At 38.7% G+C, this 23,829-nt stretch overlaps 2 pseudogenes; one reads left to right on the plus strand and one right to left on the minus strand.

The window, feature by feature from the left end:
• Positions 1-357: 357 nt before the first annotated feature.
• On the minus strand, positions 358-17,815 carry LOC129683675 (60S ribosomal protein L5-like; annotated as a pseudogene).
• Positions 17,814-23,318, plus strand: LOC129683676 (histone-binding protein RBBP4-like; annotated as a pseudogene).
• Positions 23,319-23,829: the final 511 nt, after the last annotated feature.

The following is a 23,829-nucleotide window of genomic DNA, read 5'->3' on the forward strand; positions in this document are numbered from 1 at the left end:
ACCTCATGCTTCTTTATTTATCAAAATGCGTTGGAAGTTTCAAGTGTCTTGTGTAATAATTGACTGACACCGGTAAAATACAGTGTTGTCATTATTTAAGTCTCTATATTTCTATTTTTTCATATAAATTATACTTTGATGTCTACATTATTTTTCAGAAATTCTTAAATGTTTGTTCTTTTAAGCTACTTGGTTTTTATCCATAATTAAGTGAGTTTTAACAGTAAAGGAGGCATACAAGGGACAACTTATTATTATTATTATTATTATTATTATTATTATTATTATTATTTTAGCTGTTTGGTCAATAAGTTTATTGTCTTTATTTAAAAAAAAAAGTCTTCATAGAAAATTGCTTTAGCTCTCCACAGGGCATTCCTGAGTTCTGAGGAAGCTTGCCTTTTTTTGAGCAACTTGATTTTTCTTCTGTGCAAGGGACATTTTGGGACGGCTCCATTTCTTCCTCTTCACTTCTCTCTTAGGCTTCTTCTCATAAACTGGAGTCTCTCGGACAGCAACATGAGCTTTCTTGCACCTCTCTTCCATCATGTCCGGAGTTATATTGTTCCTTATGTACTGAGAAAACGGTTTCTTATGGCCGTCTTCGTCTTCCTCCATTAGGTAGCTCATGTAGTCTGCAACACTCTGACCCATGACGTGCTTCCGACGTACTCTGCATTGAACTCCTTGCTTTCAGAGTCATAACCAGGGAACCGTTTGGTACTATGCGGGACAGACAAGCCTCCACCCACAGCTCCCTTCAGCACCCCAAAAACTTTACTGCCAGTTGTAGTTCAGGCAAGACCTGTATCCAAAAAGCAAGTGAAGGCGCCGGGCTGACTGTCAATGCTCTCTGCATTGTTCTCATCTCCAAGCATCTCCTCTTGGCTATCACAGGTCTTGTCTTGCCGAACCTATGGAGAAGCCCGCAGGCCAGCAGCAGGCCAGTACAATAGGATGCAGCGTAATTGGTCAGGCCGGCCTTCACACAGTACTTTGGCAATTCGCATGCATATGCTGTGCAGTCTATCATGTCCCTTCTCTACGTGCATGAGCAATCTGGCAGATGACGCCTCTGCTAGTGACACAGACTACCATCCTATACTTGGGTGTGCCGTACTTATTTTTGCCACCTTCTAAACCTCATTTGGTATCTCTTAAAAGTAGGCCTCGTTCTTGACAACTTTCAAGAACCCCGTCCTGCAGAACAGACACCGGCAACCGCAGTTCCTCACAGACCTGCAGGCCTACCCGCAGTAGGTGGAAAAAGTAGACTTATTCTTTTGCATTTATAAAATTTATACGTTATTTACACTACTAAATTGTATAATACTGTATATGCACAAAATGGATGCTTTTCCGATAAAAGCAAGGTGGAAATTGTGTTACTTAATTTATTATTTATTTAAGTTATTTAAGACATTTTTGTTTTCTACTGTCAAACTTTCTTCTACTATTCACCATCAGGGACTAGGAAGCAGCCTTAAAGAATGAGACTAAAGCCCTTTCCCTGATTATTTAGTTTTCACCAACATAACCAACCTAACTGAAAGATGAAGCATTTATGGGAGAAAAGACTCATTTCAACTCATATTTTCCTTGTGGCAGGAGAACATGATAGAACAGAGCCGTTGACATGACGGTAGGTCAGAGAACAATGAAGAGGGGCCAGGACAGCCTCTTCTTATTCCATCTAGCCCACGTGGTGGTGTTCCCCACATTTAGGAGATGGTTAACAGTCTCCGGAATCGCTCTATTAAACACATCTGGAGATGTGCCTCATTCAGCTAGATAATTGTAAATTTAGTCAAGGTGACAGAACAACCACCACACTCCCCTAGACTGATGCTCTACACTATTAAGTTTGGAATCACTTTTGTTTCTTTTGTTAGTTCACGAATTTTCTCATGACTTACTTATAAGTAATTTTTAGAACAAGAAAAACTTAGTGTTGATGCCATCATGACACTTATGCATATTGAGATAAAATTATTAATGTGTACTAGACTGTATTAGTTAGCATTGCATTTATGTAAAAAATAATAATAATAAACGAATACCCTAGATAATTAGCATTAAATGAGGAAAGGTTTGTTCTGGCTCATGGTCTTAGAGGTTTAGTTTTCCGGTTAGACTGGATGGACTTGTTGCTTTGGAGCCTATGGTGAAATAATTCATCGTGGTAAATGTGTGATGGAAGTCGCTCAGTTCAGGGCAGGCAACAATCAAAGAGAGAGAGAGAGAGAGAGAATACATGAAATGTCACAGTCCAAAACACTCTTTTAAGAGTGGTTTGTAGCTGCAGTGAGACTCTGCTGCAGTGAGAAAAGTATGTTTTTCTTTGCAAGCTTCTGGGTTACGTTGGAGGTAAATTCTTGGTTGGGAGAGGGGGAGCACATGTGTCCATGTGTCTTCTCAGTGCTTGTACCCCATCTGGCTGGCAGTACGCATAGGCCTTTAGGTTCTAGAATACGGATACTTCTCCATTCTCTGTCAGTTCAAATGTGTATCCATCCTGCTGTGTTTGGAAGGCTTTGTTTCTTTGGTGTCATCCATCCCTTCTAGCTCTTCCAATATTTCTGCTTCCTCTTGTTCAGGATTCCCATTGAGAAATGGGAAATCCCTTTGAGTAAGTATTCCAAGGTCTTTCACTCTTTGCACATTGTTCAATTGTGGGTCTCTCTTTTTTTTTCTAATCATCTTCAGAAGGAAGTTTCTCTGATGATGGTTGAGCTGTGAGTACAGTAGAATGTCATTCCTTTAGCACAATGGTTCTTACCTTTCCTAATGCTGTGATGCTTTAGTACTGTTACTCATGCTGTGGTGATCCCTAACCATAAAATTATTTTTGTTGGTACTTCATAACTGTAATTTTGCTACCATTATGAACGTAATATAAATATTTTTGTTTTCTGGTGGTCTTAGGCTACTCCTAGACTAAACCTCTGAAACTAAGCCAGCCTTATTTAAATGTTTTCTTTTATAAGAGTTGGCATGGTCATTGTGTCTCTTCATAGCAATAGAAACCCTAATTGAGGCACCCTTCCCATTTGATTTTCTCATTTCAGCCTCCCCCATCAATCCATAATTATTTATTCTATTTTTCTTTGTAGGTAGATCTACCCTTTCCCCTTAGTCTCTTATTTTATACCTAACCTCTATGTTTATATAGGTTAAAACATACTTAACAATGATTTAACAATTAATATCAATGTGTAAGTGAATTCTTACCTACCATATTTATCCTTCTAGGTCTGCATTACCTTACTCTGGATGATTTTTTTTTCCTAGCTCTACCCATTTACCTGTAAATTTCATGATTTCAGTTTCTAACAGTTAATACTATTCCATTGTGAAAATGCACCACACTTTATTCATTCACCTTTTGACAGACATCTAGGTTGTTTCCCATTTCTGGCTATTATGATTAGAGCAGAGTGAATATGATTATTGAAGTATCCCCATAGTAAAATGTAAAATACTTTTGGGAATATGCCCAATCATGGTATAGATGGATTTTGAACAATATCCAGTTTCCTAAGGAGTTACCATACTGATCGCTAGAGTGACTGTGTAAGTTTGCACTCCCATAACCACTGGATGAGCGTTTCCCCTATTCCACATCCTCAACAGCATGAGCTGATATTTGTTTTATTGATCCTGACCAGTCTCACTGGTGTAAGATGAAATCTCAAAGGAGTGCTGATTATCATATCCTTGATGACTAAGGATCTTTAACAATTCTTCAAGTGCTTCTCAGACATTTGACTTCTGAGAGTTTTCTGTTTAGATCTGTAAACTATCTTTAATTGAATTATATGTTTTCTTGAAGTCTAGTTTGTTGAGTTCTTTATATATTTTGGATATTAGCCCTTTCTTTCAGGTGTGGAGTTGGTAAAAATATTTTCCCATTCTGTAACCTGCTGCTTTGCCCAAGTGATTCTGTCCTCTGCTTACAGAAGCTTTTCATTATGAAGTTCCATTTACTAATTATTGCTCTTAGTGCCTTTGCTATTGGTACTCTGTTCAGAAAGACTTTTCCTATGCCAATGAAACCAAAGCCATTCTTGGACATTCTTTCTATCAAAGTCAGTGTATCTGGCTTGATTCAGCTGATAGGTTGAAGTCCTTAATGCATTTGGAGTTGAGGTCTACGCAGGGTGATAAGTATAGATCCATTTGGATTCTTCTACCTGCAGTCATTCAGATTGAAAAGCACTATTTGTTTAAGATGCTGTCTTTCCCCAGTGTGTATTTTTATCAAAATCACCTGACTTTTATTATGAAGTTGTATTAGATTTTTTGCATAAGAGCATTTTTGCAGCTAATGAGATGATTATGTGGTTTTTGTCTTTTGCCTGTTTACATGTTAGATTACATTTAACAGTATATATACATGTTGAAACATCCCTGAATCTTTAGGAAACCTACATAATCATGGTAGGTGATCTTTTATGTTTTCTTATATTCCATTTGTAAGTATTTATTGGGAATTTTTGTACTTATTCATATAAGAAATAGGTCTATAATTTTCTTTATTTGGTCCTTATGTGGCTTAAGTATCAGGATAATTCTGGCTTTATAAATTGTATAGGCCAATGAAGGAGCCTGGTAATTGGAATTCTGTATCCTGGCCTTGGCAGATGCGGGTCTTATCCATAGTTCCATTTCTCAGAGACTGTCCTTGGCGGTCTCTGCAGGCGGGTGCTCTGAGCCTGAGAAGTAGATAGCAAGCTCCCTGCAAACTTGAGAACCAGACAGCAAACTGTGTAACCTTGAGTGAATTCCTGCATGCCTTGCCAGGTGGCACAGATGTGTTGCTACTGTGAAAAAAAAAAAAAAAAAAAAAAAAATTTGCTTGTACCCTTTGCTTTATAAGCGTTGTTTGCACGATCAGTAAACTGAGACTTGATCAGGAATCTGTCTTGTCTCCATTCTTCTGTCCCCCAATTTCCACTCCCTCTTTCAGGTGAACCCTGTTCAACTAGCCCGCGGGACGGGTCAGTTGGCGCCCAAACAAGGGACCTTGAAAACAAGGGGCAAAGTGAGAAACGCTGTTTTTTGGAGCTCCGGATGCCTAAGTAAAAACAGTGCTTCGTGATGACCGCCCATCGCACGGAGGAACACAAGGTAGGCAGAAGCGCAATCATGGGGCAGAGCAGTAGCAGGGAGTTATTTATGAGGACTTTAAAGTCAATGCTAATAAACAGGAGGAATAGGGAGAAACGCCCTTATCCCCTTTAGTTTGTAAATGAAGTTTGTCCCTGGTTTCCAGTTGAATCAATCTGGAAGCTTGGGAGAGGGTAGGGAAAAAAATTGCAAAAATATTACGCTACTAATGGTCCTGAGAAAGTACCTGTTATAACTTTTTCTCTGTGAACTCTAATTAGAGACGTGCTGTATCCTCGGCATGAGATATAATGAAAAATTTGATCTCACAAGTTAAAGAGTTGCTTGGAGAAATTAAAGCAGCCAAACAAGCAGAAAAAAAGTACTTCTAAGGTTATTTCAAATGTTCATAAAGGATCTCATTTTGTGTAATTTGAGAGCAGAAAATATTTTAAGAGCTAGATAGGATGAAACGGAGTCAGAGGAAGAAACTGCCAAGTCTCATAATTCAGACTGGCCGCCTGTGCCCTCTGCCCCCGTGGCTTTCCCTGCCACATGTGCAGGAGATACGGGACCACTGCAGGAAGATATTACTGTTCCCCGAGAGAAAGTCCAATTAGAAAGGGAACAAGTCAGTTATTAAGGGAATTAGAGAAATTAAAATTTAAAAACAATAATAATAACAGTAATAATAGTAAATAATAATAGTAATAATAATAGTAATAAAAAATAATAATAAAATTGGATTGTTTGCACTGGTAAATTTTAAAGTCTGGTTTTGACTTTTAAAATTATAAATTTGCTTTATGATTTCACTCCTAAAGAGGATGCTTTGTTTTAATATTACAAAAACAGGTTTTAAAAAAATATTTAAATGTTTAAAAAGCTGGTACCGTGGTTGTTTCTTGTCTTTGTCTCTGTCTTTTGTTTTTGTCTGCTGGCTGTCTGTTTTGGTTTGCTCGGGAGGTCTGGGAAACTTGGAGAGTTTCCAATCTGGTCAAGGGAATATGGAGGACACTCCATTTCCCAGGGAAGAGGCCCATAAAGGTTCTACTCCTTTTGGGACCAGGAGAGAGGGTCTCTGGGACCCTATTTTGTGTGATAAGAGGGCTGCTGGAGGCCACTCTCCATCTGGAAGCTGTGGAGAGGGCCATGGGGGCTCTGCTCCTTCTGGTATCTGTGTGTGTGGAGGGGACCGATGAGGGGGTCCACTCCTTCTGGAATTTGTGGGACTTGTGTCCGGTAGGGGCTGGTCAAGTCCTGGTATTTGGGTATTCTGGTCACTCCAAGGTGACAATGTCGGATTTCTATGTTCCTTAGCTATGTCACTATGTGTGTATGTGTTTATTTGTGGATGATATTTTAAAATCTGAATGAAGATATTAATATTTTTGGACATGAGACAGTTTGAATCAACAGTTCTGAGTTTGGTCCTGGACCAGCAGAGTTAAATTCTATAAAACATTTTAAAATTTATCAGGTATTTTAAAATAATAACCCTTGGACAGTCTAACAAAAAACTTAAAAACATTTTCTCAACCCTTTGGGGGAGGTCAAAAGACCTTGGTATTTATTTTATTAATTTTAGAAAGTAAAACCAAGCCATGCTGTTTGAGCCAATTAAACAAAAACTGCAGTTATTACAATATATCATGTAAAAAAAACCCACTATAAAACATGTCGTTCTTCATTTAAAAAGGCTGGAGATCTTCAATGCAGAACGTTTGCGTATGCTCTTTTACAGGAGAAAAAAGACTACAGTTCCATGTTAGCCCAGGTTTTTTGCAGGGTTATATTCAGATCATTGTTAATCATTATATAAAATATATGCCTGGCTGCCAGTACCTAAATAAATGATTTAATGCTGTTTCTTTCTGGCCTATAGATTTTGTATGGCCAGAATAGTCCATTTTTGCTGAGGGCTGCAGGCTAAGTTTAGTTCTCTGTTTAATGCTAGATAAAATTTTTGTCCTTTAATTTTTTGCTGTTAAGTTTTAATACAATATAATAAGATTAATAAGATTTGCTAGCCCCTTTATAAATTATGTTTAATTAAAAGTTTTGCTTTGATTTTAGTTTAAAAAGAGCAGATTTAAAATTACGCTAAAGATTATAGTTGAGTACAAGATTGAGTTTTACCTAGTCACTTTGTTTAGGTTGTTTTTTTTTTTTTTTTTTTTTTTTTTAAGGTTAAATCTAAAATGCGTAACCATAAAGTTTGCCTATATAGATCTACCTAACATTTGGTTCTAAATCATACATTTAAAAAATATACCAAAATTAAAAATTATAACATCCTGTTTTGGTTATGAGCCTAGCCTTTAACGACTGAGCCATCTCTCTAGCCCTAACATCCTGTTTTATAGGATGCAGTTTAGAGCAGATAATAAAGCTAGACAAAGAGTAACTCAAATATGCTAGCCCTCAGACTTGTCAGAGATCTGATAAATATGGCATTTTAACATATGTAAGCTTATTATGACAGAGTCTGATCTATTGAGGCACAAACAAATTAATTCAGTTTTTAAAAGGTACAACCTATAGTTTTTCCATTTTAAACAAAAGTTAGCCCAATTGTTGATGCTTTAACAGTATTTACTGATGGTTCATTATCTGGTGTTGCTGCCTATACTTATGAAAGAAAAATAATTTTTTTTCAAGTGTCTAGCACGTCTGCACAAATAGCAGAGTTATCTACAGTATTGGCTGTGTTTCAAAGTTTTAATAAGCAGTCTTTCAACATTTTTACAGATAGTGTATATGTAGCTTAGTCTTTGCCTAGGTTAGAGACTGCAGGTCAAATTCAGACATCTTCTCCTGCTGGAATTTTATTTTTACAAATTCAAAATTTGATACAAGAAAGAAACTTTCCCGTTTTTAATAAGACATTTAAGAGCTCATTCTAATTTGCCAGGACACCTGTTTAAAGGAAATGCATTGGCAGATAAAGCCACCAAAGTTTATTGTTCCCAGTTAAAAAGAGCCCAGGATGCCCATAATATACATCAACTTAATAGTCAAAGCTTGAGACTTAACTATGGGTTGACTAAGGAACAGGCCCATAGTATAAGTCAAGGCTTGTAGTACTGTCCTCAATTTCAGCCTGTTCCTCATTTGGGAGTCAATCCTAAAGGATTGGTTCCAAATCAAATTTGGCAAATGGCTATTACCCATATTCCTGAATTTGGAAAATTAAAACATATGCATGTTTGCATTGATATCTATTCTGGATTTATTTTTGCCACTCCTCAACCAGGAGAAGCTGCAAAGAATATTACTGCTCATTGTCTGCAGGCTTTTAATGTTCTGGGTGTTCCTAAGCAGTTTAAAACTGACAATGGAACAGGATATATTAGCAATTTTTTTTTTAAAGATTTTGTCAACAATTTCAAGTTTCTCATATAACTGGAATACCTTACAATCTTCAAGGACAAGGCATGGTAGAACGTGCCCACCATACAATTAAGATTTACTTGCAAAAACCAAAGAAGGGGGAGCTACTTTCCTGGACACCTAAGAATCATCTTAATCATGTTCTTTTCATTCTGAATTTTTAAAATTTGGATAAGCATGGTAAATCTGCAGCAGATAGATTTTGGCATACAGAAACTAAAAAAAAAAAAAAAAAAAAAAAACAAAAAAAAAAACTTTTGCTAAAGTAAAATGGAGGAATCTTTTAACAAATCAATGGCATGGACCCGACCATGTACTCATACAGGGATGAGGAGCTGTCTGTGTTTTTTCACAGGAAAATGATGTAGCTCAATGGCTACTGGAATGCCTGGTGTGACAAATGGATGAGGAGTTTTCTCCTGACAATGATAATGATGTCAATGAAGACCCCTCCAGTCAAGATGAATGCTTATTGGACATACGTTCCTGATCCACCTTTATTACATCCAGTTTCCTGGGATGATCCAGAAGTCCTTGTTTAAGTCAACAACAATTGGCTGTTGGCTTTTCCTGCTTTTGAAGGAATGCAAGTAAAACAGACTCTTAACTTTTCAGGAATAGGAAGATGTCATTCTCTCTGCTTTATCAGGGAGAGTATTCATCAGGCCTGCTTACCAGTCTCCCCTGTCCAGGTCATAGGTTGGAATGCCTACTACTCTAAAGTTGGGGTGGCAGCTCAAGCTTCCCTTTGCAACCAGGCAAAGTAGAACATTGGAGGGATATTATTGTCTCTTTCTACAGGAGTTAAGAATGACAGTCTTACATCTCCAATGAGTTACCTACCCTGTGAGAAAGGGGATCAATGCACTTGTCCTCGACCGAAGGTTCATTTGACAAGATGCATTGGAGAAATTCCCACCATCTACTCCTGGAACAATGACCCTGCATTTACAGTCATGGACTGGTCTGTCATTAAGGGTATAAAGAAATTGACTTCTGATAAAGGCAGTCAAAATTCTTTTGTTTTATTAAAAGCTGTTAGTGCTGGACTTTGGAGGACTTCAAATAAAAATTGGCAAACCTATGTATGGAAATTGGGGGCTGCATTGGGATATATAGGCATTCTATCTGGGAATGCAAGTAGCTTTGCTAAATTAATCAAAAAAGTATACTCATGTTTTGGCATGTGTTAATCCTCCTTATTTACTGCTAATTGGAAACATTGTAGTAAGCCATTTTAAGAACAATGATACCTATTCGATTGAATGTGTTATTGCAATCTTACTAATTGTGTTAGGGCTGGTAATAATGCTCTTTCAGTATTAGTTGTTAAGCAACCTGCTTTTGTTATGACTCCTGTTAAGGTTTCTGATTCTTGGCATGAAATAGAATTTAATTAGACTCAGGTTCAGAATCACCTTGCTGGTATTTGGTGTAGCAAAAACTTCTCGTTGGACATTAATGATGAGAAATAAGATCCATGGCATAGAATCTGCCAAGAAACCTAGGTTGGAATTGGCCAATACAGCCTGGGATATATTTGCTAGCCTCAGGAGGCACTTTCCATCCTTTGACTCTGTGCTTAAGTGGGGACTGACACTTGCAGGCATGGTGGGTATGGGTTTGTTGGCCTATGCCTGCCTTCCTTGTGCGTTACAGTTCCTTCTTCAACAACTTCAATGTGTGCTAGTGCAGGTGCATGAATTTAAATTAAAGATTTCTACCAACCCCATTTGATATGGAGGCAAGTCAATGACGAGTAACTGTGAAATTGTGTTTTTTCCAACCTAAGACAGAGGCTCGTGAAAATCGCGTCCGAGACCTTGATGACAGATAAAAGAAAAATGCACATTTCTCCAACCTAAGACAGGCTCTCCATAAAACAAAGAAGGGGGAACTGAAGGAGTCTGGTAATTGGAATTCTGCCTCCTGGCCTTGGCAGATGCGGGTCTTATCCATAGTTCCATTTCTCAGAGACTGTCCTTGGCAGTCTCTGCAGGCGGGGTGCCCTGAGCCTGAGAAGTAGATAGCAAGCTCCCTACGACCTTGAGAACCAGACAACAGACTTTGTGTAATGTTGAGTGAATTCCTGTATGCCTTGCCAGGTGGCACAGATGTATTGCTACTGTGAAAAAAATATTGCTTGTACCCTTTGCTTTATAAGTGTTGTTTTCGTGTTCAGTAAACTGAGACTTGATCAGGAATCTGTCTTGTCTCCATTCTTTGTGTCTCTGTCCCCCAATTTCCACTCCCTCTTTCAGGTGGACCCTGTTTGACCAGCCTGTGGGACAGGTCAGGCCAATAATCCTCTGTACCTATTTTGTAAAATAATTTGAAGAGTATTGGCATTAACTCTTCTTTGGAAGTCTGGTAGAATTCTACACTAAAACCGTCTGGCCCTACTCTTTTTTGTTTGGGAGACTTTTAATTACTGCTTTTATTTTACTAGGGGTTATAGGTCTTTTTTAATTGCTTATCTGATTTTGATTTTACTTTGAAAGGTATTAAATATTCAGAAAATTATCCTTTTTTGTGCAGTACAGATTTTTTAAGTATGTCCTTAGGATACTTTGAATTTCCTCTGTGTCTGTTTTTATGTCTTCCTTTTCTGTCTACAATTATTTTAAATTTGGATAGTCTCTTTGCCTTATAGTAAGGTAAGTTAATGGTTCGTTGATCATACTGATTTTTCTCAAAGAATTAACCCTTTCTTTTAGCGATCATTGATTTTGTTGTTTTTGTTGTTGCTGTTTCTATTTTATTGATTTCAGCCTTGAGTTTGATTACTTTGCAGTTTTTAATATTCTTTCTTTGTTTCATGCGCATTTAGTGTTTTGATTATTACATATTGTAGGAAAAATATTTCTTATTCAGTGTATTTAGTGTTCTGTATGCTTCTTTTATTTTAATAGGCATGTCTTTCTTTAAGATAGAGAAGGTTTCTTGTAAAATATTTTGTAAATTCTGTTCTTTGATTTAAGGGTTTTTGCTTCTTTTGTTTTTTCTTTCTCTATTCCCATTGTTCGTAGGTTTGATTTTTTCATTGTGCCTATTATGCCTGATTTGCAAGACCCCCAAAGACCACCAGGAGTAGAGTCCTTTGCAAAATACAGGAGGATTTTTATTTGCAGCTCGAGCTAGAACTCTCACAGATACCAAGGCACTGGTATCCGACTGAGCGTCCCAAGCTCAGAATTGGGCGTGATGTATTGGCCCCAGTCCCTTCCAGCTCACCCAAAACAGGAATTCCAGCCTGGCAAGTACCTATTGGTTGAAACACAGAAGGGGATGTTGTATTTTAAAGTGATTGGCTATGGGAAGGCTTCTTTTGTTTGGCTGTTCCAAGGGAAAGGTGCTTTCTGGACAGGATTCTTAGCAGTTGCATCTCTAATGGGCAGGAAAGAATGCAGTAAGGCTGGTTCCTCCCTGAAGGTGGCCAGACATGTCTCAAACTGTCTGGCCTTTGTTTAGGCTTGTGCGTTAAATTTTAATCCAATAACCCCCCAAAACTAATTTTAATTCTTTGGTGTCTCATGCCCAGATATCTTAGATGTTTTGTGCCATAGTTTCTTAGATTTAACATTTTGTTTCATTGAGGTATCCATTTCTTCTGTTGTCTTCAACGCCTGAGAGTACTCCATCTCTTGTATTCAGTTGGTGTGGCTTACCTCTGTGCTTTTTTATTTGAGTTCCTAAAATTTTCAAGTTTTATCTAGTTTGGGGTTTCCATAGTAATTCTACTCCTAACTTTCATGTCTTCAACTATTTTCTTCATTTCATTTCACTGTTTGTTTTTTCACACATTTCATTATTGAATTTATTCATATCATCTTTAAGACCATTGAAATATTCATAATAGTAATTTTGAGGTTCTTGTCCTGTGCTTCAGCTATATTGCATTTCTCAGGGTCTATTGTTTTTAGGTTGCTTGGTTCTGGTGGAGCAATATTGTCCTAGAGTTTATTGATTGTGCTTTAAATCTTGTGTCTAGGCATTTGACAGGTCCTGGCCGAATGTATTTCTACGTATTGGGAACTGTCGTGAAGAAATGGGGATGAGCGAGAAGTGAGGGGGGAGGGCTGAGAGGTTCAACAGAAGTGTGGAATGCTGGGTCTTCATGGAGGATCTGAAAAGTTACCAGGGAATAGAGGTAGAGAGGAAATAGAGGCTCCTGCATGTAGTCTAATACAGAGCTGGGGGTGAGACTGTGAAACTGAAACTTGAGAACAGGAAGAAGAGCGAAGGTCACCTACCTCATTTTCAGGCCAGCATGGGCAGCAGCTTTCCAGGTAAAGTGTTGACCCCTGATTCCAGGCTTGCCAGTGGGATTCCAGGTACAGACTGTTGGTGCCTGAGACAAACAGAATGGAATAACAAAAGAAAGCTGAATATCTCCGCTTTAATTTTTTAAGGTCAGTTTATTTGAGAAAAGTCACATCTTTCTTAGTCATGCACATCAGTTCTATTCATGTTCAAGACAGTTGAATCCCTACTGCCAGGATCAAAAGTAATTAGCAGGCATCTATGTCTTTTCCTGAGAAAACCTTCAGTTTCAATTAAGGAACACCTTGCAATTATATAAGGTGGAAATCAAACTGAAAGACTGGATCCATGAGCATATCCTTCTAGTGTCCTGTACCTTTATTCAAAGGTAAACTTTATGCTAAACTCTTTGGTTCTGATTACATCTTAGTTCTTAGTCTTTTGTTAGCATCTTATTTATCAAAACTGTTTGAAAAGAAAAAAGGCCATGAACAAAGCAATCTATATGTTTTGCTTGGTGTAACACAGAGAACTTAAGTTGTTTTTTTTTTTTTTTTGCATTTGCATTTTCTTATAGGAGTCATAAAGTATGGCTCATTTATTTAAAAAAATCAGACTATTTTCAGCTAACTTGACAAAAGTAGCAAGACAAAACAAACCTCACCACAGCTTTCCTCTTCAAGGACAGCACAGGATTAAAATTTACCCAAAAGATGACCCACCATTCGATAAGGACGATTACTCAACTATGCTCATAGCAGAATCTGGAATCAACCAGGATGTTCCTCAATGGAGGAATGGATACAGAAAATGTGGTACATTTACATGATGGAATATTATTCAGCAATTTAAAACAAGGAAATCATGAAAATTTGCAGGCAAATGGTGGGAACTAGAAAAAAAAAATCATCCTGAGTAAGGTAACCCCAAATCAGAAAGACACATATGGTATATACTCACTTATAAGTAGATATTAGCCATATATTATAGGACAAATATACTAAAATCTATAGTCCTAAAGAAGCTAAACAACAAGGAGGACCCTAGGGAAGAGGCTGAAACCTCACTCAGTAGGTCAAACAGGATATACATCAGAAGTAGGAAAATACAAGGTACAGGACAGGAACCTTTCATAGAGGGCCTCTGAAAGACTCTACCCACAAGGGTATCAAAGTAGATACTGAGACTCATAACCAAACTTTGGGCGGAGTGCAGTAAACCTTACAGAAGAAGAGGGAGACAGAAAGACCTGAAGCAGACAGAAACTTTTCTTTTTTTTTTCTTTTTTTTATTTTATTTTATTTATTTTATTTTTTTATTTTATTTTTCTTTTTAGTTACATTTTGTTAACTCTGTGTCCCAGCTGTATCCTGCTCCCTCATTCCCTCCCCAACCCCACACTACCTCCCTGGTCTCCTCCCTGCCCCTTTCCAAGTCCCCTGATAGGGGAGGTAGCTCAGTAACCAAGTAGTTTTCCAAAGTAAGGGGAACACGGACTATTTCTAACAGGATCTCAAGGGCAGGCTGTTTGACACCCCCCCCCCCCGGGGAGGAGCAGTCTGTTAGGCCACAGAGGAGGACTTTGCAGCCAGCCCTGAAGATACCTGATAAAACAGGGTCAGATGAAAGGGGAGACAGGAACTTTTCAAGGAGAACGACAGAGCCAGAAATCCTGGCTCCCAGAGTATCCTTCAGAAACAGATACTCCAGCCAAGGACCATGCATGGAGAGGACCTAGACCCTCTGCTCAGAGGAAGCCATTGGCTGCTCAGTTTCTAAGTTAGGTCCCTAGTAATGGGAACAGGGACTGTCTATGACATGAACTCAGTGGCTGGCTCTTTGATCACCTCCCCCTGGGGGGTGGGGAGAATGCAGCCTTGCTAGGAAACAGAAGAAGACAATGTAGCCAGTCCAGATGAGACCTGATAGGCTAGGGTCAGATGGAATGGGAGGAGGGCCTTCCCTATCAGAGGACTAGGGAAAGGGCATAGGGAGAGACGAGAAAGGGAGGGTGGTGCTAGGAGGAGACGAGGGAAGGGGCTGCAGTGAGGATACAAAGTGAATAAATCATAATAAATTAGTAAATAAGCAAGTTAATAAATAAATAAATAAATAAATAAATAAATAAATAAGAAAAAATAAAAAGTTTAGTTACTAGTGCAAGACTTGCTCTCACTGACTGAATCATAAAGCACTAGTTTAAAGATCAATAAGTGAAAAAAAAGATTAATAAGTGTGGTATAATTTCAAAGAACTATTAATATAATATTTGATAAGAATTCCTACACCTGTTTTAAAAGAGTCTAGGCCTTCTTAGCTTGTGTGTATGTGTGTTTGCATGTGTGTGTGTTTGCTTGTGTGTGTGCACGTTCTTCGGTATATTTGTTTGTACCTCTGTGGATGTAAGTGTGTTATGCACTTGTGTATGTGTGTCTGTATGTGTCTCTGTGTGTTTCCCTATGTGTACCTACATGTGTATGTCACTGTGTATTTCAGTGTGTGTATCTGTGTTTGTTTAAATGTATGTATGTGTATCTCTGTGTGTATGTGTCTGTGTCTATCTGTGTGGGTTTATTTATGTGTGTTTGTCTGTCTGTCTATCTGTGCATGTGTGTGTGCATCTATATGTATGCAAGTATGTGTGTGTACCTGTGTGTATGTGTCTTTGTGTTTCCCTGTGTGTGCATATTCATTTCCCTGTGTTTGTGTCTGTGTATGCGGTGTGTATGTGTGTTCATGTTTTAAATATTTCTAAAGTAGAAATTTGTAGCACCTTTTTGGAGAGTAGTTTAATTTGAATTAAGAACATCACATATTTGTTGACTTCTGATTCAATAATTTACTTCTAAGTTTCTTTGTTTTGGTTTGGTTCTGTTACCTGAAGAAGCAGTGAAGTCACATGCACGCTACGGTGGAAAAGGTCTTGTGCATTGTAGGTGAAGAAAATGATGTGTCAGCCACAAGGTGGGCTTGTGCCCAGGTGTAGTCATCTAGGGTGAGGGCTTGGGTGGCTGGTGGCATTAGGTAAGGGGGTTGGGACAGCTGTCAGGAATGTCAGGAATGCTGGACAGGCCTTTAGGTGCCTTTTCCTGTTGAGTGGCTTTCTGAGCAGAGGTAGGAGAGAGAGAGAGGAATGGAATTTACCAGACCATGGGGTGGGAGTTGGGGGTGGGGATGGGGTCAGCAAGCCAGAGGCTCCAGCTAAATGGTTACGTTAAGAATATATTAATAACTTTTGAAATGTTTTTAACAGTGATATATAATAAAATTAATAACTTTTTAAATGTTTTAAAAAGTTATATATAATATAAAATGACTCATTTATAATAAAACAGAAAATATATAAAAGATATTTTTAAAGGTTTAAAATTTTATATGGTGCCCAAAATATTTAGGTATAAGTAAAATTACAGATAATATTTTTATTCATTTTCTAAGTGTTGCTTAATTTTTTTAATTTATAGACCATGTTAAGTCAAGAAGTTTTAATCCTGAAAATCATATTGCCCTTCTGATAAATTATAAAAACATACTCCTTTAATTCCAAATTGGATGAGCATCAGAAGAAGCACAGGGTAGAACAGAAGCCATTTAATCACTCTGTGATATCTTCTTGTTGTCTGTGAAATATGCCCTGTGTTCTCCTAAGGAGGAAAGTGGAACAAGTTCCAATGACTAGTTGTTGGTATGGTTGGGTTATATTGATTGAAGAGAGCTACTACAGGATGAATTGCATTTTTAACAAGTCAGTTTTGGCATACCAAACTTATCTCATATAGGGACTGTCTAGAAACAACTATCACTTAAGCAATCCTCAGCCATGGGAGACTCTGGTTGGTCAGAACTGTCTACAGACTAACATCTGTAATGGAAACTTTCAAAAGAATAACTGTTGGTGTAACAGGGGACTCAGCTGGCCTGCTTAAGAGACCTAGAGGGTCACTAACAACCACAGATGCCATCATGTGGTCTTCCTTACCTCTCAGCCCCCATGTGTCCCTGTTAAGAGGACCCCACCAGCCTTCCTAGTGCTCTTTCTCTTACATTCTCTCTTGGTTTCACTCACTCTTTCTGTCTCTTTTTTCTCTCTTTGTCATGGGTGCCCTCATTTATCTTCCTTCCTGCTCTCTCCCCTCCCCCTTTTCCACAATAAACCACCTTTATACCAGATCTGTCTTGTGGCATCTTAATCATTATTATAACAATAACCCCATAAGATCTCTGATAACAATCACTGACAAAAGGCTACTTCTGCCATCACTCCTGATTTCTGCCAGATACAGTAATTCTGCTAAAATTCTGTAACAGATAGTAATCAGCTTTTTCCCACCTTTGATAATTGAACTAAGCTCCTATTATAAACAATCTGGGATCTGAAAAAAAAAAATGTCTCTCAAACTAACATCTCAGTTTCAGTTTTTAAAGCATGTTTTATATAACTCAATGTTGTGATGGAGGTCAACTTCCTTCATATATTTCTATTTTTATAGATGTTATGCCCAGTGAGACCCCCCCAAAGACCACCAGGAATTAACTCCGTTGCAAATACATGAGGATCTTTTATTACAAACTCGAGCCCAGGTCACAGCATTCTCCCTGGTTGAAGAGGAGGAGTGCAGCCCTACGGTCTAGGGGAACAAGGTTTTTAAAGGGAAAACAAAACAAAACAAAACAAAACCACAAGAGGGAGTTATATGCCTTGGCACTACATGATTGGGTAAGGCAAATTGCCTTTTGAAATGATTGGTTTACTTTAGGAGCCAAGGTCACAAACAGTTCTGGCTTGGCCGTCTGGACTGTGTTCCTAGCAACTGTATCTCTAGTGGGCAGGAAAAGAATGCTGTAAAGCTAGTTCCTTTCCCTAGGTGGCTGGACATGTCATCCATCACCTGGCTGGCCTTCACCAGGCCTATGCTCCAAACCCCAAACCAATACCCAAAAACACAATTTTCAATTCTTTGGTCTGTCATAGCCTAGACAGAAAACAGGACAGTAACTTACCCCAGACTCTTGGCACTGTCAACACTCTCCCTTGTAAAAATTTCGTCATGGCAATAGATGAGCATAAGATAAATGATAATCCAAAGCAGGGTGAGAGTGAAAACAAAATGATAACCCAAAAGTGGTATTTAAGTTAAATGTTTTCATGTGACTCCAAGCCTAGCAAGTTGTCAGTTTTTCCCCATGTAACATATTAATTCCAAATTCTCTTTAAAAATGCTGATTTGAATTTTCTACTGTTATTATTATTTTTACTTTATTTTCTTAGGCAGGGTCTCAGTTTATACTCATGGCTATCCTGAATTCACTATGTAGATCAGTATAACATTAAACTTGCTGCAATCCTTCTGTCTCTTTTTCCCAAGTACGAAGATTACAGGTATGTATCACAATACTCAGATTCATCTAAATCTTTAATGCTGCCTCCCACTTGTGACCTCATCAAAACAGTATTTGGTTTAAGAAGGCTATTTCTACTAAAGAAGAATAATTCCTCTATTTAGTCATTTCTGATATTAATAATATTCCAACAGTTGCAGAATCACATAGGCATTTATTTTATAAAGATTTATGTCATTTTATGGCTGGAGTATACTTCATAGGCAAGATGGCACTGTAGTTTTTATGAAACCCTGGGTTGCATCCCTAGCCTTAACCCTAACTCAACATATACCTTACGTCGAAGTTCTAAAGGCAGCATTTAGATAAATGGCTAAAGGTAGACAATATAATTCCACTGACGTTAACATTGATGAAGAGAAAATGGCAAATGGTTAAACATTAATATATTAGAAAGAACAAAAGTAGTAATATCCTGACCCTAGTTATGAAGAATTTTAAAATATTAGAAATGTGGCATTTTTATTAAAATTTAAAATAGGCACACTTGACACCAAATAAATCAATAGTGGATTTTTCTCATTTTCATAGCCTGAAGGCCAATGTTACCAACTGTACACAATTTACTCTGATAGGGCAATAAAATAGAAATGCAAATTATATGAAACTTTCCAATTAGCTAGTCAGATGCAGATAAAGGCCACTGTGGCTATAATAATTCTACTGCAAATTAAAGCCCAAATAAGGGGAATTTCAGAACTATGTCACAGGGCTGTGAAAAAGGCTGTGACTCCATTTTTTTGGTCCAGTATACACTGATTATCCTCCTGAGAAGTGATTTGTGTTTTTTCTACCTATCGTCACGTGGAAGAGTCTAGAAACATGGCAGGTTCTGGTTACCTTGACAGACATCATTGACACTAGCTATGAATAAATTGCCATTGTGCTTATCTGCTCTTGGTTTCTTCCTCTATGATTGACACTGAGAATCAATCCCCTTGAATACGATCTCATCTGAAAGGGCTGATATCATGAGCTACTCAGGCTATGTACCACCTTATGGAATCACTATCATTACAAATATTACCTGAAATAGTGGACTAGTCAGGCAGCCATTATTTCTAGCAGTTCTTGGAAGCATCAGTTAGCAACTGAATGGCTCTAGAATCTAAAACTATTCTTGCAACATTATTGTCTCCATCACAGTCCCCCTTTCTTTACTGGAAAGATGAATCAGTGGTTAAGAGCATTCGCTGCTCTTGCAGAGGACCTGAGTTCAGCTCGCAACCACCTGCAATTCCAGCTTCAGAGAATCTAATGCCCTCCTTTGGTGTCTGCAGACACCACCAGCAGTCACGTGACACCTGCTCCCCAGACACATACACATAATTTGTTTTAAATCTCAATTTCCTCTTAAGCCTATACATGTATGAAAAGTGACCTTGATCATGATCGCTGACATTTCAAAGATAACTACAATGCAAGTCTCTTGGCTTAGTTTCTTTGTAGAATATGACCTTATATGTTAGGTGAGTAGTTAGTTCATATTACCAAGAACTAATTTTCTCTCTCTCTCTCTCTCTCTCTCTCTCTCCCTCTCTCTCCGACCTCCCCTCTGGATCACTGTGAGATATTCACAATGATGAACAGATGGAGAAAGCTCACAGCCAGGACGACACAGAGACTATATTCCTTCAATATGAGCCTCAGGAATGGGTGGGTGTTACTTCATTCTGCAGGGAAGTACCAGGTATGTGCAGCTGTTCTCACACAATCACACAATGATTGGCTTTGTGGCGATGACCTCTCTGTGTGTGTATTATATGTACATTTTAGTGTAGATATTCATACTTCGTGTATGTAGGTATGCATGCCAATGTGTATGTGCGAATGTGGAAACCACAAGAATATGCTGGGTGTCTTTCTTCAGTCACTCTCCACTGTTAATTTTGTGATGGTCTCTCTCTGACCCTGAAACTCACGGGTTTGGCAATGCTAACTAGTCAGTGATTTTTCAGGATTTCCCTGTCTCTGGCTCACTGCAGTGTAGGGGACACATCTCGGCCTGACTTTTTATTATGTGGTTTGGGGATCTAAATTCAGATCCCCATGCCTTTGCAGAAGGCATTTTTAAAAAGGGTCCATGTCCCTTTATGAGCTTTGTTTAACAAATGTACTCAACCTGTATTTCCCCATGAGGAAAGACAGGTGTCAGAGGAAAATGTTGAAAGCTTTTACTTGCAATACCCAAATGAGAGCTTTACGACCAGTGATATTTTGAGCAAAACAAAAATTTCAATGAAAAGGTTCTAACACGGCACAACGAATATTTCATAGACTTTATTAATTATCATAAAACATGAACACAGTACTACATTTTAAAATACATATAATATAGGACGTAGTTGTGGAAGTAACTGCTGATTTGTTCTTGTTTATGGTTTTAAATATAGCATTTGCTTGGATAATCTAAGTTAATGTTTCTGAATTAATCTTGGTTCAGATTTCTGTCCTTGTTTCTTTATTTTTTTTATTTTTTACACTTTATTCACTTTGTATCCCCCCATAAGCCCCTCCCTCCTCCCGATCCCACCCTCCCCCCCCCCGTCTTCATGCATGCCCCTCCCCAAGTCCACTGATAGGGGAGGTCCTCCTCTCCTTCCTTCTGATCTTAGTCTATCAGATCACATCCAGAGTGGCTGCATTGTCATTTTCTGTGGCCTGGTAAGACTGCTCCCTCTTCAGGGGGAGGTGATCAAAGAGCAGGCCTAACAGATTGTGTCAGAGGCAGTCCCTCTTCCCATTACTATGTAACCCACTTAGACACTAAACTGCCATGGATTACATCTGCGCAGGGGTTCTAGGTTATCTCCATGCCTGGTACTTGTTTGGAGTATGGGTCTCTGGGAAGACCCCTGTGTTCAAATCTTCTAGTTCTGTTGCTCTCCTTGTGGAGTTCCTGTCCTCTCCATAACCTACTATTTCCCACTTCTTACATAAGATTCATGCACTCTGCCCAACAGTTGGCCATAAAGTCTCAGTGTCTGCTTTGATAGTCTACAGGGCAGAGCCTTTCAGAGGCCCTCTGTGGCAGGTTCCTAGGTTGTTTCCTGCTTTCTTCTTCTTCTGATGTCCATCCTCTTTGCCTTTCAGGATGGGGATTGAGCGTTTTAGTCAGAGTCCTCTCTCTTGATTAGATTCTTTAGATGTACAGATTTTAGGTTTATCCTTTAAGTCTATATGAGTGAGTATATACCATGTGTGTCTTTCTGCTTCTGGGACAGCTCATTCAGGATGATCCTTTCCAGGTCCCGTCATTTACCTGCAAATTTCATGATTTCCTTATTTTTCATTGCTGAGTAATACACCATTGTATAGATGTACCACAATTTCTGCATTCACTCTTCAGTTGAGGGCATCTGGGCTGTTTCCAGCTTCTGGCTATTACAAATAAGGCTGATACAAACATGGTTGAGCAAATGTCCTTACTGTGTACTTGAGCCTCTTTTGGATATATGCCTAGGAGTGGTATGGCTGGTATGCCTATGGCTAGATCTTGAGGAAGCGCTATTCCTAGTTGTCTGAGAAAGCACCAAATTGATTTCCAGAGTGGTTGTACAAGTTTACATTCCCACCAGCAGTGGAGGAGGGTTCCCCTTTCTCCACAACCTCTCCAACATGAATTTTCCTTGTTTTATGTCAATAACTTTTAAGCAGCCTTTCTAGATCAGTCATTCCTAGGCCTTGAAGTCATTTCAAATAAGAACATCATCACCAATGACTCAGTCTTATGCACCTTGAATAGGTACAAATGTTAGAGACAGAACAAGAGCCCAAGGCCAAGAAGGGATTCAACTGACAATTTTTGTCATGGCACTGTCCATCAGAGGAACCACTGAAGAGAAGTGTCCATCATAAGAAAGGTAAAACAATAAGTGACTCACACATTAAATAACAATAACAACAACAACAATAATAATAATAACACATTTGATTAAAGACATTGTCAAGACTCTGCCTCCTGCAAGGCATGAGCCTGGGCTCACCTGCTGCCATGATTGACTAGAAAGCAGCCTTTGATCACACTGTGGAAGAATGTGTGATCAACGATGAGTACAAAATATGTAAAAAGAACACTCCTTTTCTTTATGATTTGGTGCTGACTCATGCCCCGGAGTGGGGCCCCACTTAACTATCCACTGGTTTCCAGATGTAACCAGGCCTAAAGGGAAGAATTTCAGCATCCATTGGCTTGTCCTGGAAATACACACATCAAATGAAGGAAACCACCTGCTGACAACCAGTATCCAGCTCCCTAACGATGATGCTCAGTCTGATGCATCAAACTATGACAGTGGAAAAACAAAAAATAATTTGGAGGTTTGTGCTTTGTCAGTGGGAAAATTGAAATAGAAATCAAGATCAACCATGAAGGAGAAATAAACAGGGCTCGGTACATGCCCCAGAACCCTTGCAACATTCCAACAAAGACTCCGTCCAGAGATGTTCTTGTTTTTGGCTACACAGACCCTTTTGGAGAGTACAAACCAGATTTGTGTCTCTGTGGACATCAGAAGGAAGGTTATGGGCGTTTTTGGAATCCAAATCTTAGAGGGTACTTATTTAGTGTCTCAGATGACCATATTATCTGCCTATGAGAGATCTGTGCAGTTCAAAAGAGGGAAAAGTGGTGGATGTGAAGACCATCTTTATAGGGCGTAAAGCAGTAGCAGAGGAAGTTCCCTGGTGTCTTTTCCATGTGTCTTTGTTTTGGGTCAGTTGCTGATGATCAGAGACTTATGATTTGGGATACTTGTTCAAATAATACTCCCAAGCCAAACCACTCAGTCGATCCTCACACTGCTGAAGTACTGAAGTGAACTCCCTGTCTTTCAACCTTTATTACTGTTCATTCTTGCCACAGGATCAGCTGACAAGACTGTTGCCTTGTGGCATCTGAAAACTCTGAAACTCAAGTTGCATTCCTTTGAACCACACAAGGATGAAATATTCCAGGTTCAGTGGTCACCTCACAATGAGACTATTTTAGCTTCCAGTGCTACTGATAATAGGCTGAATGTTTGGGATAGAAGTAAAATCGGAGAACGGTCCCCGGAAGATGCAGAGGATGGCCTACCAGGTTCTGTTTTTATTTGCACACTGCCAAGATATCTGATTTCTCCTGGAATCCCAAAGAACCTTGGGTGACTTAACAAAGCCTCGTTGGTGGGCATCTTGGGGGGGATAGCTGAATAAAGTCTGTTTTTGTTGAATGTGGGTTTTTGTTTGTTTGTTTGTTTGTTTTTAACTTGGGATCACCAAGCTGGAACTACGTATGTTTTTACCTGGAAGCTGTACCACTGATGAACTGTCAAGTTGAGAAAGAGTAAACTGATAGTTTGTATTTGTTTTAAAATTAATCCTTGACGAGAGTTGCTATTTTTTTTAGAGTTTAGTCTTTGACTACTACAGTTTGATGCCATCAAACTATGCAAAAATTACTTGCATAATTTTGGTTGACCTCTCTCACCATCAGGCCTGTTACTCTCCATGACTAACTGTGTAAGTGCTTATGATATAGTGCTTTTCTATCTAGTAAAAACAAACAAACAAAAACTTTGTCAAGCATGATTCTGGAAGGCTAAGGTTGAACACACTAATCAGGAAAGTTGGGGAGGGGGATCTTTCGAGGTGTAATTTAACAAAGGAAATACATTTCTAAAC

The sequence above is a fragment of the Psammomys obesus genome, unplaced genomic scaffold (assembly GCF_907164565.1).
Source record: "Psammomys obesus unplaced genomic scaffold, mPsaObe1.curated_primary_1811, whole genome shotgun sequence".
Taxonomy (NCBI): domain Eukaryota; kingdom Metazoa; phylum Chordata; class Mammalia; order Rodentia; family Muridae; genus Psammomys; species Psammomys obesus.